Genomic DNA, 19,885 nt, shown 5'->3' with positions numbered 1-19,885 from the left:
GTGTTGGGATTTCATATTCTCTTCAAATTCTTTGCTTGCATACATGTAAACACTTTGTGCATAACAAATTCATCTTTTTTTATTTTTTATTTCAGACTGCAACTGGAATGGGTTTCCCCATTCCCTGTTTCCCCATTACTGAACCATAACAAACCACCGTTACGCCTGAAGCTGGTGTTAAACGTAGATCAATTCCAGTGTTTGAGCAACTATTCAATTGCTTACGGAGAGAGACCATCAGGAAGCAAAGCGTATTTGCTGCAAATAAGGGTGCCTATTCCTGTCTCAGTATGTGTGATATTGCTTGAATATTGCTAAAAGCGGTGTAAGTAATACACACTCACTAACTAAGTATGTATGTATGTCTCCATATATTTGAGACAGAGTGAATGGTCAAATATCGCGATTTGGGACACAAAAAATAAGTTTCACACATACCACTCACGACGTGAACCTACCCCTGACAAAAAAGCTCTTTACCGAGTGGGATTCCGGTCCACCACGTGCCCAAAGTCGTGACATACAGATAAAAGGTCTTCCTCGGCGAAGTTTAGCTTAACAGAGTTCTACTGCTGTAAAGATGTGAGCGTATCTGTAAAGATGTGAGCTTATATTCACTTTCCAGCTGATACCAGGAAAGGCTTTGGGATATAATGAGGTAATCGTGTATATTATTACTGAAAATGATTGCCATCAAGAAGCAATGAGAGCCTGACAATGCCGAACTGCTCTTATTTCTAAGTATCCCCTCCTAGGCGCGGAGCTTCTATGTGATCTTCAATGAAAACCTTCAAAGTATGCATTTTATGTGAAATTATACGCAAAATTATCTCAGGGAAACTATTTCTATCATTTCACTTCATGCATGCTTCCATAAAGTATTAGTTTGAAATTTTACAGCGATGTAATTAAGATGGAAAAACTATGTCATCTATTCAGAAACAAACCTTTGACATTTCTCGTTATCGATAAAATTTATAGCGGTAAAAAGCATGTGTTTTATGCTTGAAAAACTTCAATAGGGAGTACTAGGTTTGAAATCCATTCAAAGGCAGCCATGTACAAACAGTGGCAACGACGACAAGCCCAAAACAAGAAGCATCGTCCGTTGATTGACTCCTGGCATTCTCCTTGATTATGTTTCCAGGGCTCTTTATGGCTAAAGAATAAAACTTTTCCTTTGCATCACGTTTTTATGTCCTTAAATCATGAAATTAAATACCTCTTTTAGAGCACGAAAACCTTCTTCTATTTCAATATATTATAATAAAAATAATAATTTCATTTTACTTTTAAAAGATAATGTATGATATTCGATCTCAAGATGGCTTTTGAACAAAGTAACGTATTAAGTCAAAACAATTCATTTCAATTTCAATAGATACAAAAGTTATCATTTTGTAATACCTACTACAATCTTTACGGGTATGAAATTCCAAAATGTAAACGTCATTAACTTTATAAAGGGATTCGGAAACATGTGACACTTAGATTCTTCGTTATCAACATCCTATAAAATTCTATAGTATTCACTTCGAAAACGACAAATGACTGAACAAACATGATAAATGTTAAAACGCTTTCAGTGAGAATGTCATCTTACAACAAAAGACTCAGAGCGGCGAATGCAATGGGCAGTATTTAACTCTAAAATTGAATCATCAAGATATTTTTTTTCGTGTAATTACCTGCCTGTTACGTTTTAGAGTTGTCAACCAGGTTATCAAATCGAACTTTGTTGAGTTGGCTGTTGAAGGGTATACATACACGCACTCAAAATCCGCACATACAGAGACACAGACACACAGATTCAGACACACAGACACAGACACAGACACAGACACAGAGACAGAGACAGAACATACACACGTACGCACGCACACACATACACATACACTTATATAGAAAACATACCATACAAAATATCACTTAAATTTGTCATGGTGACGTGACGTCACGTTTTTCTGAGACGTTGCGTTCTACTTACGGCGAAGACGGTAGTGTTGAAAGTAGATTTGGGTTTATTTTCTTTAATTTGACTACTTGGGCAATGAACAGAATATCATATTTGTGTCAACATCGGGAGATGCCAACGTTCCTTGTGTCGTAAACCAGGGAGACTATATACAGATAGTAGATTATCCCAGCGTAAACATAGTATGACATAGGCACTCATAGCATCCTGTATATATGGGTCAAACAACAGTAGTGATACCAGACTGAAAATACGAAACTAAATACAATTACTCCTTTATTTGTTACGAAACCAAAAACAATTACTCCTTCTTTATCTGTTACTTAAGGTTCAGTTCACACATTTCAATATAGTGTTTAATGTGTGTGGCCTGTGGCTCTAATTCATGCCTGAGTATATTGCTTATATATTTTTGCTTCATTAAAGTTTTATTGAAAGTATCCAACTTGAGTACCACTAGGTATAACAATAACATAAGTTTTACAAACCCATTCCTTTACGCTATTGTTCCCACCTCAGCTGAGAACGCTCACTCTTGTGAAAGAGGAAGCCACACTACATTTTTACCCGTTTTCGATAGTCACTTCATAACTGTCTTGACAAAGGGCGGGGAGTTTCAAAAACTGTCTGCGAAGGGCTATAAAGCTAAGTAGAATATCACTGACATGAATATTAGAACAGTTTTGTCACACAACGCAATGCAAGAAGCTTTACATTGCCGACAACTGATGGTAGATTACCGTAATAAGGGTCAATGGGATTCACAGTACAGTTGCTCTCTTCATGATTCCTAATTGGGTTTACATCATTACTTCATACATTAGCAAATATTGTTCTAGCTATCAGTTTGCACTTTCGACATTAGATATATCACCCTATGTCAATAACACAATGACATTATACACACAACACGTACAATAATAAAGTTCATTCTCTGTGGGTGACGGCGGAGCGTAGAAAAAGAGAAATTTTCTCGAAGAATATACAATCTCTTGACACCCCGTACTAGGCAAGATCTGAAAATAACCATAGACGAAAGCTTAAAATTGATACTGCTTGAGGTACAACTATAGACCAAATAAATTAATACCTACTACATTAGCGGATTAATAGGTTCCACATGTTGAACAATATCGTTGATTAGAAAAATAGCAAATCGAGTAAAATCGTAAAATTCTTTTTGGTGACTGTAAGCAGCCAAAAACGTTTAAAAAGTTGCCTTTCAACAAAGAATACTATATTTTTTCATATATACAAACGCTCACACAAGAATGAGGGCTTACATCACATGACAATCCCCACAATGCGGCTGAATATAACACAAAGTATATAACAAAAGACTCAGGAACCTAAAAGCTCCCAGTGTTAATTGACAGGGAGAACTCAGAATCCGCACCTTTAACAAGAGACCTATCGCTATATTTATGTAATGACAGAGCTCTGCCGCCGAAGCCCCTATGCCAACCCAATTCCACATGTACCCGAGGGTGAGGCTTGCTGGTACTCCCTGTGTGCTACCGGGGCTACCGGAGTAATGATATATGATGGTGGGATGAGTGATGACTGGCGACCACCGTTAAATAACGGTAATTGCGAACTTAACACTCACATCAAAAGATTACCAGACTCTTTAATTCACCCTGAACACCCGGTGTTTAAGACAATCTGGTTCCCATGGTCACATGTGTTTGGGAAGAATTTCAAATCCCCAATATCATCAGAGTATCAAGAAAACAATGTCTCTCATTTTTCTGCGGCTGATATAGCACATTTTTTCCCCAAAGTTTAATCACTTTTTGTGCTTTATTGTTTTGGCCAAGCGTTTCTATGATCGGGCTTTTGCTTGAGGTTGATTTTTAACTATTATTTCCAAATCTTTTAGATTTCATCCACACACTTAAGTAATTGAAAATTTTGGATGTTTTCATTGATTCTTGTAAATAATGTTCACCGGCATTTTGCCCTTCATGTCTGAATGTATGGGAGACTGGCTTTTGTTTGGCGTTGACAATACGTATTGTTGAGGTGCTGAAACGATTGTGAGACGATTGTGTTTCGGTTGGTATACTGCGGCAGCTCATCATAGACTCGGTCCTTTGTCCAGTTAACTCCCTGTTAACAAAAGAAGCTTGAACAATCGGTTGACAGTCAGATCGTCCTTGTTTTAAATGTTGTTGTTACCTATCAGATACCGAGTATATGGAATTAGTAAATTGAGGTACGATAATGATATTGATGCTTACAATCTTCTATGATTTAGTTGGACTATAAGTGTTGTGAAAGATGAGTATCAGTTTGTATTAGTGTGTTCATATTATACGCATCTTGAGAGCAACCTATCTCTCCATATCATTTCACATATCCTACAAGGGTACAATCGTATGGTCTGTTAACGGTTAACAAGCCCGAACATACATGAAGAATGTCCATATATTTGAAAATAATTTAACAACATGAGCTGTAATGCGTACATGACTGAAATGTACTTTCATGTGCTGAAGGACACACAGAATACACTTGTCATTACATGGAATTATCGTGTAACATTCAAATGAGTGAGATTGGTGTATACTTCAGTCGAATTTAATTGGTGCAAATTGTTCGCCAAAAGAAACGTGACACTGATGGTATGTTGCTATTTTTGTAGTGTGTGGCTGTTAATATTGTGACATTATGTGCCATTATACTGCTAACGTCATTTTGCATATACAAACGGGCTATCACCGACATGCGGACCTGTGGTGCATCAACGTCTTGGGTCTCCCTGGCTGAAATATGTAAGGCACAAATTGATCGCTTTACCTGTCAAACGGTTTTCAACAACCGTAGTATTGTTTTCAAATGAAAGTGGCCCAGGGTAAATAGACAGTTTTCCACAAAGAAATATTATGCACAAATGTAACAATTCTTCCATTCAAAATGAATGCTACGGATATATTTCAATAATTTCAGGACTTATACTCGACATCAGTATCTATGGAGAATGCAAGGACCTCACAAGTTTCAGTTAGCGCTATAAGGAATACGCCATTCTACTTTGTCCAAATTAAATAAACAAGATATAAAACCGCTCCATTCGCGTTTTTGACAACTTGACAAAATAATTAAATAGTCTGCAAATGATACCAACAAGAAAACCAAAGAAGACTATGTACATTATATACATGCACAGTTGCTGCTTACTTGAACATCCCTACAAAACATTCTTAATTAATACTATTAATATTTTAAAAGAATAAAAGACTTTTTGAGACTATATATATACAGTGAGAGCTGTTCTTCCTTGATTCCTGTTACATGTCTACTTTGTTACTGATGCGCGTGCGTCGTCGCGAGTCAACATACAGTGTGTGTTATAAGACACTTTTAAACTTCGTGGAATCCTAATGATATTTTGTCAATCAAATGTGGATTTAAAAAAAACATGTTTACCTGGAGGTATGAACAGGAATACACGTGTCACCTGTAAAATCTTTTTATCTTATCTCATTAAATAGTTCCGTGAGTGATCTGCTGTCACATAAAAAAAAAGAGTAAAAAAAAATCTTTGTACGCAACTTAATGTAACCCCTCCTCAACACATTTCAGTGTCCTGCACACAAATGTGAACACTTTGAAGTTAAATTGGAACCGTTCTACCATAATCGCGTCAAAAGAGGTGTTTCGAAATGAACAGAAATCATTCCATTAATTCAGATTACTCAATAAAAAGCCGATTAAATATAAGGAATGGTTAATTCACAACTATTAATTGATAACTGCCAAAATTATATCCATAGTTTAGACAGTAATTGGCGTGAGATGTCTACTGCTAATATTTTGAAACAGTGACATGGTTTGAAAAATGAAAACTTGAAATATGACCTACTTGTTACCATGGGGCCAGTTTGGTTTATGATCTGTTTACACGTAAATCCCTGTGATCTCTGTCTCTCGAGGCTTATATTACTTGTATTGCATTCCATTTTTCTAAAGCCTTTATGCCGTGAACATCCACTTATACAAGACAAACCAACGATCTTGAAACGTTACAGAGAATGGCCTATGAACGCGTTTACACAATTTTCGAGAATAATAGTTTTAAAAAATATTTTTTAGTAATGAACATGGGGAAATTATTCTAATGAATGCTGTTAAGTTAAATTCCGTAAAGAACGAAATTCCTCAAACGAGAAAGGATGCTCAGCCTAATGACCTAGACTTTCCAAACATCTTCTTGTGTATTGTCGATAGGGAAGCTTTTTTCTCTCAAAATGATAAATGATTTGTGATTAATTTGTATTTGTACCAAAACGTGATGAAAGGATATGTTGGTTTTTTTTCAAGTGTGAGATCGTTCAAAGAGGAGTGGAAATATGATCTGATCAGGTCCGCGACAGTAATAAATCAACAGTTCACGACCGTCTCATGCACAACCTGCTGGTGACACTAATACCAGTACTTTGTGTACATCCTAAATCCAACTTCCCCGTACAGGGGGAGCACTGGGCGTGTATGTAAAGGATGGTCTGTCTGTCCCATTGCAAATGGAGAATGCATATTGGAAGTTTATGTTTGTGTTGAGGTGTGTTGGTAAATTTAGAAATATCCCAACTGATCTGAAACAGCTCTACCTATCAAAACTCTATGGCAATATTTGTTTTACAGTATTTATAGCTAGAACTGCGTAAAGTATTGATTTCCAATGTATGAGTTCCAAAGACTTACTAGGGTGACGTCATGGCAAGAAACACAACCTACACTACAGACAAAGAAATGCGACAAGCTCCTTGTCAAGAAGTTTTTGGTAAAAACAGGATCAGTTGATTCTGATTATACCCCGAGCTGTGTTTATAACTAACTATAAGACGGTGATGTTATCAAGATGATGCAGCAAGGCGAACGTGGCCATTTGAAGGTCTCGCACTTCACACAGGCACGTGCCACGCAGGGGGTAAACTGATCGTTCGTATCCTAAAAAAATAAAGGATTACATCGGACACCATCAGGTTTGGCAATGCCAACCACGTGCTTGAATGTACCTCAGAGGACATGAATGTAGATATCACTGACTGAAATTTTGCTTAGATAAATTGACTATCAGAAAGTTAAGCCAATGCCCTCCTCATACCGTCTGGTGGCGAGTTTTCTGCCTAGCTGAATCTTTATGCACAGATCTAGATAGGAACCAGCTGAGACAGCTCTATCAGTTCCTTTTATTTTAGTTCAGATGTGAAAATCGGGGGACTGGAACTGACCACATGTTATACGATATACGAAACATTGCAGTAACAGATAACATGTGCTGTGACCTTGGTGGTCGACAGCAGTACTGACACCCCAACGCTAATTTTAGTCAGCAAGACAAGGATGTTGGACTATTCTGACCCGGAAATCTGAAAAGGGAGTATGTCGACCTAACGTAGTGTGTCACCTCCTTTTGTGACAGCAAGACACTATGACTTTATGCTTGTGCATGCGTTGTCACTGTCATTGGTGTTCAACAAGGAGCCGTTCTGAGGCCAGTTTTAATCGCTATTAATGACAAATGTGTCAGTTTAGACAAGATAACAAGATGATTGCTAATGATGTCCACTCCTCATTAGGATTGTCTGCTGAGAATAATCAAATATTGAATATCAGACTCTCATTAACGTGATGGTCTGGATCTGTCATATTTAGAGCCTTGTTCGTTTCAGTCCAATTAAAACATAATTTATGTCATTTACAAACAGAAAGAAGTTCGGGAAGGAACGATTAATCTTATTATACAGGCGTCAGGACTCAAAACGTCTTTAACTTTTGGGGGATATTATTATTATTTACGCAACTCCAGAGGTAATATTTATTATGAACTCAAGATTTCGTGTGTTATATATACCATGTTTTGATGTAAGTCTGTATACATATTTTGATCATGTTGCAGTTGTTTGAGAGAACTGAGGAAAACCCAAATTATGCCGGCGTAACAATTACAAAGTCAGTGTGATGGAATCATGGAAGTTCGAAGACGATTTGAATAGTCAAAAGTATAAAAAATACGCTTCGTTTTTCAAATAAAACTATAGCGGTAGTGCTGGTCAGTGGCTGAACAGTTCTCTCGTCATTCTGAAGACTCCGATTCGACCCCCCAACCCCCACCCTTATGGGTTCACTGTGTGATTACAATTTGTGAAGTCCCTGTCGTGATATTGCTGGGATATTGCTAAAAGCGGCGTAAAACCCAGCTCACTCACTAATCCGACTGAAACTTTTCCGACTTAACTATTTTAGGTACGACATTAACATGCTTTGATCTTGAATATGTCTGCATTCATAAACTCATTTTCGACAAAATGGTCTTTCAGTGGTACAGTATGAGAGTGAGTGAGTGAATGAATGAGTGAGGTTAAATGTTGCATTGAACTTCATTTCACATTTGATGTCACATTTGGCAAGCTCAAGGTGGGAGCAATTAAGGTCCTAGAACTGTACCAGCTATATTGAAGAAACAATAACAATTTCTTTCATTTCGAGCCGTTTCCGTAAAGACTCTTGCACCACATCTGCCTGACAACAGTACAAGAATCTGTACTCACGAAATATAGGAAGTCGCATTCACGAAATACAGGAAGGTTTTATCCATAACGGTTGTTCAATCTTGTACGTTCCAACTGTCACTCAAATATGTTTATCATTTTTGCGAAACCCACAACTACATATGGAAGCACAATCTGCCTGGAAATGGTTAAGCTGGAACGACAAATCTCTGTAAGGCACACTCTACACAGCGCATTGCAACCTTTACGACGGACCTACCAATGTATGCTTGAAAAGAGATACAAATGTTCAGGAATATGAAAGTATGAAATCGATATATCGCATGTCATTCTATCGAAAAGACACAAAGGCTATAGCACTAGGATAAGACAGACACACATAGTAAATAATTTGATTTTACTTTGACAGATAGCACGCATATTAGACTAGTGGTTTCTGACTCGTCAGAGACATGAACCCCAACCAGAGGTATAACAAGCCACAACCTATATTTATATCATGTTACATATCTACCCTTTAGGAAAAGTAAGGTTGTGGTCGCATAAAATAGGTAAGGCCCATGGTAACCAACATGTTGCCATAGCAACACATGAAATTTTCAACAAACACACATTTTCACTATATGTGCCATAACTTCTGAAATATTACATATATTTCAACACAACTGATTGCAAATTAAAGGGCATAGGTTGGCCCTTCTTTCATCATAGATATGTGTTTTGAAAACATTTGTAAAAGTTATATTTTGTTCAGCAAAAACGAAATTTTAGTGAAAATTTCTAATTCCTGACTTTTCAAAACTCGCTGAAAGAAGAAAGTGACAAAAACAAGAGTAAGCTTGTTTTGATTAAACTGCTTAAACCTTTAGCTTCACAAAAATATTACCAAAACTGAGAATTGGTGTAATACACTTGTTAATTTATCTGTTTTGATTGGCACGTTACAGAATAAAGAAACCAAAAAATTTACGACCACTTCAATTTGGGGTAGGTAGCCAATGCTTCTTTTGCCTGATTACCGCCATATATTTTTGGGCAAGTTATACTATGATGTGTCAAGAGGAGAGTCACATTTGTATGACAACAGATTTGGGATCTATGTTAACATAACCTAATAGTTTAGGGGCTGTCATCCGTCGAGCACCTGCTTTCATGATGCACTAAGCATGAGGTAAATGTATGCTGATGTTAATATCATGTTGTCACTTTCATTAAGATATCTCATAGTTTGTACAAAGTATGTAACTACAGATTTATCTGTTTCTTCACATAGCCACTGAAAGACTTAATCGCATCTGAACCTACACTGCAGATGATCCAGACATCACGTTTGCCAACAACAGTCATGTTTGAAACGTCATCATCCGTGATCAATGTTACTCAAATTCTTCATCTACATCACTGTCACAGAATGTAGAAGAAAAGGTGTTCTGACAATCCTGTCCTCCACATTTACAAAATTCTGTGCATTTGAGGCCTGAATGGAGACACTGACACTTCTTCCCAACACTACAGTCCTTGTCTGTGCAATACAAGTGTGTAAGATGTCTCAGTTCAGTTGGAGCTATCTCCTTTGTGAACATCACTGGTTCAAGAGAACCATCCATGTCAACTGCCCACCCATGATCCGTGGCCTCACCAAGGACTGGCATGGGTACGTGGCTTTGGCACCAAATGGCTACTTGGTACCTGTCTCTCCTCACATGCTGGGAGAAGGCATCCTCAGTTGGAGGTAGATCAGCAGCAGACTTGTCAGTCGTTGACGCCATCACATATCGCAGACGATCCAGAGTTGCACAGGGCTGGACTTTTCTCTTGAATATGGACAAAATAAATCTCCTTGCTATTGTAACATCATCCTCAAAATTGCCGGACATACCGAAATGTCCCAAAGATGCATATTCTTCCTTGACATGTTGCAAGAGTTTACTGTAAACAGTGGATTTTCCAACTTTGTAAAAGCTTCTAGTTGTGTCACATCCAGTTAGTGCATGAGCTGCAGGCAAACTCTGACAGACATCATTTCCCACTGTTGCAGCTATGGTGCTGATGGGAATGTACCTCCGTCTGTTGGTGGACTGTGTATTGTGTCCAGCTTCCATATATACAGATGATCTAGGCATGGCATTTGTTGTGTAGTACAGGAGAAGTACCATGACATCTGTGTCGTCACTTCGAATAATGATGCGGTCATATCGTTCTGAAAAATGAATTGCATGCAGCACCATCCTTGTATCAGCTTCCTCATGGGAACTGAATAGGTCTGTGAGATCAGACACACTGGTTCCACTGATGCATTTTGTCATACAGCCATCAACAAATCCACCAGCAATGATGAGTTCCTGTCCACTGAGTAGAAATTCTTTTCTTAACAGAATATATTCTGAAACAAAAACTGCTAAACCTGCCTTGTTAGTATAATTTTTCAGAAATTTCTTATAGTTTGGAACTGTACGGCTGCCTCTTACATCAAACTTGGCTCCTGACTCCTCTCCACGCCTTTGTCGCTCCAACTGTTTGATGGAATTTGGACTGTCATATCTATCAAACACAATGGCAATGGCCCCAACACCAAGATTGCCATCAAGAATTACCTTCAGTCGTCGAAGAACGCAATGTCCTAAGTCATCAAAGGTTGTGAACTGTGTGTCTTTCAAGCTTTGCAAGAGTGCCATGCCATCAACTACATAAGCTGTACTGGGACCTGTCGTCAAGCTGTGAACTTCACCACATGTAGCTTCAAGTTTTTTTGCTAGATCAGATTTGGTGCATTTCCTCATTGTGCCATCATCGTGGAAAAGGGAAGGAGGGACAGCTGCAAGTTCATGTTTAAGGACAGATTCCAAACTGACATCTCTCTGCTTCGACACAACCAGCAGTCGACGAAAAAGCACCTCAGAATCAACCATAAACCTTTCAGTTTTCATTGTTGGCAAACCTTTGCGCATCTCTGAGAAGGTCAGTACTTTCATACGAGGTTCCGGATCCCAGAAACTCTTGTTCTTGTTAACAAGGCGCTTTGCCAGGAAATCCTCATGTTTCTTCTTGCCTTTATCCAAAAAGCCATTCAAACTTTTACTTACCTCAGCTGAGGCAACCTGTCCAGTAGCAATGTTAATCAATTCTGAAGGTACAGTCAGTAGGTCAAATGGATTTTGATATTGAGAAGCAGCTTCCATGATCCGGGTAACGTCCTGTTCATCCCTTACAAGCCTTGCATTTCCAAGTTCCTCATGTGGCTTATCACCCCTGCTTCGATCATTACACAGAGACGTAAAAGATTCAGCATATTCTGCAGTGATATGCCTTGTCTTTAACCACCGGGTAAGAGCACCCTTGCGTAATGTCAGACCAATAACTCCTCCTTTGCTTTTGCCATCCCTGTTTATTGTCTGTTCAAGGGCTTGATCTGTTGCCACACTATTGAAGCTGTGCCTTGAAGATCTTCGTTTGACAAACCCACCTCTATCCAAGTGTCTGTAGGCTGGCAGATCCTTGTCTTTCAAGTTGTTCATGTCCGCTACGTACGTTGGAACAAACCTGGCATATGAGTGTCTACCTGCGGCCACAAACCATGGAATTGCTTCACAAACAGTATTGAGATGAAGACTGAAGTTTGCTTCACGCTCTGCTCTAAGTAAGCGCAGAAGTATATCTAATCCATCCAAGAAAGTGTCCCAGTAGGAAAATTTTAGAGACATGGTTCGTCCAACCTCATCAATAGTTTCTATGAGTGCATCGAGATGATGATACTGAAGTTCATTTGATATCTTGATTGCTGAGTCGCGATCTTTCGTAGCAAATGCATCTTGCAGTTCATTCAACTTTTTGCCAAGAATGGAAGTCTCTAAAGTGCGCCCTTGTTGTTGAAGCCATGACTCCATTGCGACAAGCAACATACGGAATAAAGCTTCATGTACCAACTTCAAGCCTCGAAGTCCTCTTGCATATTCCTTCCCCTGTAGCATCTTACGGGCTGTGTTGACTGCATAGACATCAAAGTCAGTCAGTAAAGACAGAAGGCCTCCATCACAATAGAGATGACCTAGACTAGCAATAAAGGCCATTGTGAGGTGCATGCCTCCAACTCTCATCGTTACCTTTTTTATACAAGGCAGGAGGTTTTGCCCACAGGATTTCCTGTGCCTTCGAGTAGATGGCCATGTCAGCAGTTACAAGTATGTGGTCTTGGCCTAGTTTCTGAGCCAGCTGAACTAACTGCAACAGAACAGTGTATATTGTGGAGAGATCTGTTGGAGATGCCTGAATAAAGGGAAGATATCTCACGGATGCAACAGGTGAACTTTCTTCTGATATGAAAGAATTGAACCCAGTCCAGGATGGAATATGCTGAGATTGTCCTCCTTTTCGCAAACGAACTAGCTTCCATAGTATGTCCTTGTTGTGGGCACTTGCACAGACTGGAGAAGTCGAATGGGCCTCAGTAACAGAACCATCAGCCACTGGATTGGGTTCAGGGCGTTGTGCTGGTTTAGTATACCTGAAACAAAGTAAGAAAAGTGATTCAAATTAGATAATGCTAGACATGTATCTTCATCAGTGCAGCAGTCAACTCCTGGGCTCATCTTTGGTTCTACTTAGAACTGAATCCAAACTCTCATGAACCAGTATAGTCAGTTGACAATACTATTCCACACAATGTTTTTTGTTGTTCACATCACATTGTATACATGAAATTGATAGTACATGTAACAGATAGTTATTCCATCAGATTGTGGTAGGTATCATGTACTCTTTTCAATGTATATAACTAAATTTATTCATTTATTTTGGCTTCTATTCGCAAATAATTCATAACATACCTTGCCAAAAGAAGTTCATTGTCATCAAACTGGATGGACTTTTGAGTGACACGTGGAATTGGAGATTCCTCTGATGTTCCCGTTTTCCCCCTCTGAAACACGACTGCAGCCATGGCATGGGTGGTTGACTTTCCATCAAGGGTCTCTTCATTTTGATCAAAGTTATCAATTGCTGCATCGATCTGAAAGTTCTGATCACTTGACAACTGGAGACCTCTAGGCATGTACATAGTTTGATCTTGTTGATCAAGGGCCGCCGAGGTAAGGAATCGTTGAACTTCATCATAGGATACACAGTGACCCAGTGAATGGAGAATATCTATGAGCAACTTACTCCCAAATTCATGATGTACGTACACACCAATACCCAAGGTCATGGGTGTTCTTACATGCCTAGATTTAGAGATAATGTCATGACAAATTGCAAGTGTTGCAAGATCATTCTTTGAAACATTTGCATCACCACAATGTGATATGTGTTTGTATGATATTTCATTGGTAACCCACATCTCAGATAGTCCAGATGCTGGCGCAAGATCACAAAGATCTTCAGCATCATCATTGAAATACTGTTCTTGCAATTCAGATGCTTTTCGTAGAGCATCACCCACAGAGACTGTACTTGAGACCAATAAGTCTGAACGTCCACGGCGTTCAATGAAAACAAGTTTTTCACCAAAATATTGACTTAATTTCTCTTTCAGTTTCCATGAATACACCTGAACTTGCATTCCCAAATTTGACAAATTCTTTTCATATTCTACCTTTACTTGAGACAGAGTTTGTACGGATTTACTCCTGGAAAATATTGTTTCTTGAATGTTAGACACAAGTTGTTTGAAGGCCATGTCATACTCTGAGTCTCCCTTGTAATGATCCAACTTTCTCCTTGCTGCTGTAATGTTGCGTTCTGAGATGTATGCAGCGTAACAAGAACGATGGTACTTTGCATCAAAGGCAAACAAGTCAGAATAGGATGTCATACGTAAAACAACTTTTTCGTCATTTCTAGCATTAGCTGCAGCCAACACCCTTTCTTGTGTACCCTGCCCTGTTCCAGTGGCAATCTGTGTTAGTTTCTCACCCTTTTTCCACCCTTTGCTACAAATGAAGCAATGTTGTCGGATATTAAATGATGACGTGTCATTTCTGCTTAAGCGGTTGTTGTATATGGATTCTTCAGACTTTGTGTTATCAGATAGCTGACTGTTGTCATGTACATGCTTCAAATTGGATTTGCTGGTATACGATGCTCTGCAAGACTTGTGAAAAGCAACTTTAATAGTCCCTGTCAAAATATCATCTTTGAGTGGCAAAAGATCATGATACACTTCATCTAGACTAGACTTCATCCCTAAAATATCATCTTTGAGTGGCAAAAGATCATGATACACTTCATCTAGACGTACTTCAGATGCTGTGAACAATGCTTGCAGTCCATCTACTGTAGGTTTCCTCGCGATATTTGATGCCTCTTTCACTTTTTCAGCAAGCTGTCTATGACAAAGAATGCAGTGTTCTAAATCTGGTGGGACTGGGCGGATTCTTTTGGCTGGTGGTGCCAAATCCATCCTTATTTTGCTTACACAATAATGAGCATCACAATCCAACTTACATGGATCACAGAACCTTCACTGAGTCCAATATTTATGTTGCATCATACAGATCAGCCATTACCCTCCATATTAGATAGCACAAGGGGAAATCACTCTCAACAAACATTTCCAAATTTGATAAAAATGAAGCGCCCATAAAATCTTTGGTGAAACTTGATGAATGCACTGTGTTTTAGAAAATAGTTGTTTGACCTTGTGACAGTTTGTAATGATAATATACCTTCAGATATATTATTGCCCTTTACATGCGCTATCACATGAGACTAAATAGAGCTTTCTGTCTTATTCTGACAAGTAGTTATGATGAATGAAATCTATCAAAATATTTTTTTTTCATTAATCGATACAATAAATAACTCATTATGTCCATCTGTAGCTTCAGAAGAGTTAATAATTAGTACTTATGGAAATGATGAACATTAGAGATCATTTTAAAAAAAAAATGAGAGTTGTACCCCATCCAAAAATGTTTTAGTGGATGTTTAAGTGAATGACCCGTCAAAATCATATTTTGCTCATGTTACCATGGAAACAGAGCTTTATATATATTGCATACCTATTTCATATGACCACAACCATATTTTTCATGAAGATTAGACATATATCTACAAGAAAAAATAGGTTGTGTCTTGTTATACCTTCGGTTGGGGTTGCTCCTGTTTTTGTAGGCCTTCTGAAGAATGGCCACTGGACTATATCTCATCTGCTGACTTGAGAGATGCTGACATTTTAATTTTACCAATGAAAACATAACTCATAAAAATACCACGTTCGTCATGTCAGAAAATGAAGACGAAGACAGAGGGCGAATACAAAGGATGGATACAAAGGATACAAAGGCCGGGGTGTTGTAGCTAGTCTTAACTGACACTAGTGAAGCGGTAAATTAAACTTATTTTAGTTTAGTATGAAAATCACAAGTTTAGGCGCTGGCAGTTCAACTGTCAGGTTCATCACGTGAAGGTTTGTGTTGTTTGCAAGCTGTCGTAGCGTGGCAGAAGTACTGCCGGGATAGGCTACGAACAAACAAATGTTCAACGAAATGTAAGTTGGGTTCAACACCTGCAAACCATGTTAGAGACCTTTTCTTTCAGCGATACGTTCATAAAAGTTTCAGACTGAGGTATTTCGCTCTATACGCCTAACGTAATCCGTTTCCGCAAAGACTGATTATTTTATTAACTTTTCATGTTGAAATGAAACAATTTAAATAAATTTCAAATCCCTATTTGAATAAATCTGAACGTCTAGTTGATCTGTGAGTATTATATGGAGGAATAGAGGGAAATCCACTATTAATAACTCCTAATAACCTGAAATATCTGTACATACCAAAAATGTATTTAGGTACACAACCAGAAATTACATTCTTTTCTTTTATGAAATGATACCTATATTTTGCACCAGCCATTTTATTTATTTAAAACATGCAACAAGCTTGAGAAATACCGTATTGAAAAATATTGTACGAGGGGATATAAAACGTAGCGAGCCACCCCACAACGAATATATAAATGCAGCTGTTTATATGGGTATTTTTCTACATAATATCCAATAATATCTGTCAACCTCAAGCAAACTGAGTTGATATGTACCAGCCTCACGATTCCGGTTTTGTTTGACTTCATCATGCGGACATTACTGATTCTAATGTTTCACTATTCATACATGATGCCAAGGGTTTAAGTGAAATACTGAATGGTCACACAAGTGTCAGCTCCCAATACATTGTAAAGAGTGCCAGCTTGAATACCTGGACACATGATATTATATTATTATATGATATCATCTTAGGACGTATCATTATCCAAGAGGTACCATGTTACAGATCGTTTCACATTTTCTGCAATTATTTTACAAATGTTACACCCCAATATGTTGTGATGACTCATTTCGTGAACCATACATGTGAAACTTTGGATCTGATTTGGCTAATGATCCCTTCAGAATAATATAGAAACTTTACACGCACTGGACGTCGAGAATATATCTAGGCTCCCTACTATTTGATATCCCCTCGTAAATTCAATTTGACGTAATACTGCATGTAACTGCATTAGATTGTGTCAGTTACTGCATATTTTGTTAATTTTGTAGTGGACCGGGGGCCTAGAATACAATAAACGTCTTCTTCCTCTTTTTATACGGAATATCCGATACTGTTTTGAACAATGCATCACCCATGAATTATATATATTCGTACTATAAAATAATGTTAAGCGATATAGGACACACTGATTGCTTCATTTCAGTTTCACCAAAACTGATATCGCTTTGTAATTCTGTTTGAGGACCGGTCTCCATTTTCCTACAGGGATAATCTTGTAGCTAAATGTTATATCTTAGGAAGAAATAAAAGCTAGATCTGAAATATTTAATGAAGGGTAGTGGAGGTTTTGACAATCAGTAGATATACGAGGATGTGCTTCCATCATCAGATCAGACTTAATGTGCTCATCATGATTGTCGTGACTAAATGTGTTCATCATGATTGTCGTGACTAAATGTGTTCATCATGATTGTCGTGACTAAATGTGTTCATCATGATTGTCGTGACTAAATGTGTTCATCATGATTGTCGTAGACGCAACCAACTCGGTTGGATGGAGATTGGGTTTAACAATTATTTATTCAGTTGTATCATATGGAGAATTAACTTCGATATTAATTTTCTTCTAAACATGCTGTCAGTGCATCTGTGCAAATTCTGTCGCGCCAGTGTGATTTAGCATGACTTTGTTACTATTTTTGTATGTTATTTTCGTCGAGACAGTTTATACTTCCACCCGAATCTTAACTGCTTCAAATCTTTTCGGTTTCTAACACAAACGACCCTTTCTAAAACTGGTATTTAGAGACTAATCTACCGATGTGGTTGTAGAGTACATACAAAGATAAACGTATGAATGTCGTAAATGATTATAAATACCTTGGCAGATTGTTTACCCATGCGCTGAATCTCAATAAGTCTGTACTTGACCTGGCGAAAAGAGCAAAGAAAACGCCTTTACAACTTCACTCTGTTGTTCCTCTGCTCGGTGTTATTCCACTGACTATTTACTTCAAACTATTGACTCTCAGATACAACCGATTTTACTATGGATCTGAAATATGGTGTTTAAGGAGTATCATGCCATAGAAAAAAATAATTTACATGTCTGTGAAAAGTTTCTAAATGTTGATTTGTCAACACCAAATGCCATGGTCTATGGTGGCTGTGGGAGGTTCCCATCGTACATATCTTCTTGTCGCTGTTTAAAATATTAGTGTAAAATAATTAATATGCCTGAACATCGTTTACCTCTACATCTTGATTATCTGGAAAGAATAACTGGACATCTCATATTCACACATTATTTATATATGGTTTTGGTTGTATTTGGTTATCACAGACAACTGGCAACGTGAATACGTTTATTAGACAGTTTCGTATGCGGGCTATTGACATGTTTAAGCAGGAATGGCATTCAACTGTTAATGAAAGTTCTAGATATGATTCATATGGTCAATTTAAGTCTTTGCTTCAGCCAGAGCGTTAACTTGCTACCTTCGTTACAGAAATGTTCGCAATGCTTTCATCCGTTTTAGATTAGGCCTTAATGATTTAGTAAAATAATCGTGGAAGATATGTTTCTGTGGAGAAAACACAACGATTGTGTCCATTCTGTTACATTATTCAGGACGAATTTCATTTTATGTCTATTTGTCAAGTGTATGAAAATCTAAGAAACAAGTAATTGCTACAACTGACGCTATCTCAAATCAATGCTCAACTAATGTTACCCTTTCTTTCTTGCAAAGAACTGGCAAAACAACACAATGTAGTCCTATTTATTTACAATGCATTTTTGTTAAGAAAAGAATTGATTAGTTAGAGGGTTGATTATACATACCATTGTTAAGATGTATCCCTTTTTGTATATGGGTCAATGTCTTTTCATACAACACAAAATTGAATTGAACTGAATTATGTGTTTTCGCATCATTGTCAAGGAGGAAGCATTCACCTTTCTTATGGTAGTAGTTGCCTGAGCCTGCATTGTGAAAACTGTATCCATATCACATTCTCGCAAAGACTCGAATATAGAACTGTGCCAACTTAGGATTGAAGTCCATCATTTGCTTGTGCTATTTAGTAAAGACGGCGACATTAACGTGACATCGATCGAGAAAGACAGTGGAGGGAAATAGTGTTAGTTTCTTTAAGCTGGCGTATATCAGCTTTTACATTTAACTTACAGCAGAAGAATTTCTCCTGTAACTTGCCATTTTCGCCGTATGAGATTGTTAATATTGATCACTAGATCTGTGCTTGTCAATATTTTATCCTGATATAGCAATGTTTTCTGAACTCCAAGAACGTTTTTATTAACAATAATAACATTAATATGAACAATAATAACATATAACTAATGTATACTAAACCGTGTTTATTATGACATGTTATGACTACCTACTTACTGACAATTCTCACAATTTAATATATTCAAATATAACTGTTTTCGTAACGTAGTTTGTTATGACAGTGAATAAAAACCAACTCAGTGCCTTTATGATGTTCCCTTGGCTTAAACGCTTTTTACACAACATTGACTATTCGTTTCGTTGGACCGCATATATGACATAGAAGAGAAATATGTTGTGTGTTAACTCACAACGCTCCCATAACACGCTAATTCCAACTAAAATATGTGTTGAATCTACCGGATGACACACAGTAGATTCAAAGCAAGCGAGTGAGTGAGTGAGTGAGTGAGTGAGTGAGAGTGAGTGAGAGTGAGTGTGAGTGAGTGAGTTAATGTCACATCAGTAATACGATCGTGACGGGGCTAAGGAACCCATATTCACGTAAATAATTTACAACTACTTTCACTGATGTTTTATTGCTTTCAATTCATGATCTAACATTCTCCAGAAGAAAAGAGCCATTTTCTTGCAGAATACTTTAGTCAA

Source organism: Haliotis asinina, chromosome 8 (genome assembly GCF_037392515.1).
Source record: "Haliotis asinina isolate JCU_RB_2024 chromosome 8, JCU_Hal_asi_v2, whole genome shotgun sequence".
Lineage (NCBI taxonomy): Eukaryota > Metazoa > Mollusca > Gastropoda > Lepetellida > Haliotidae > Haliotis > Haliotis asinina.
The sequence above is the reverse complement of the archived record's forward strand: the minus strand, read 5'-3'. Positions refer to the sequence as shown.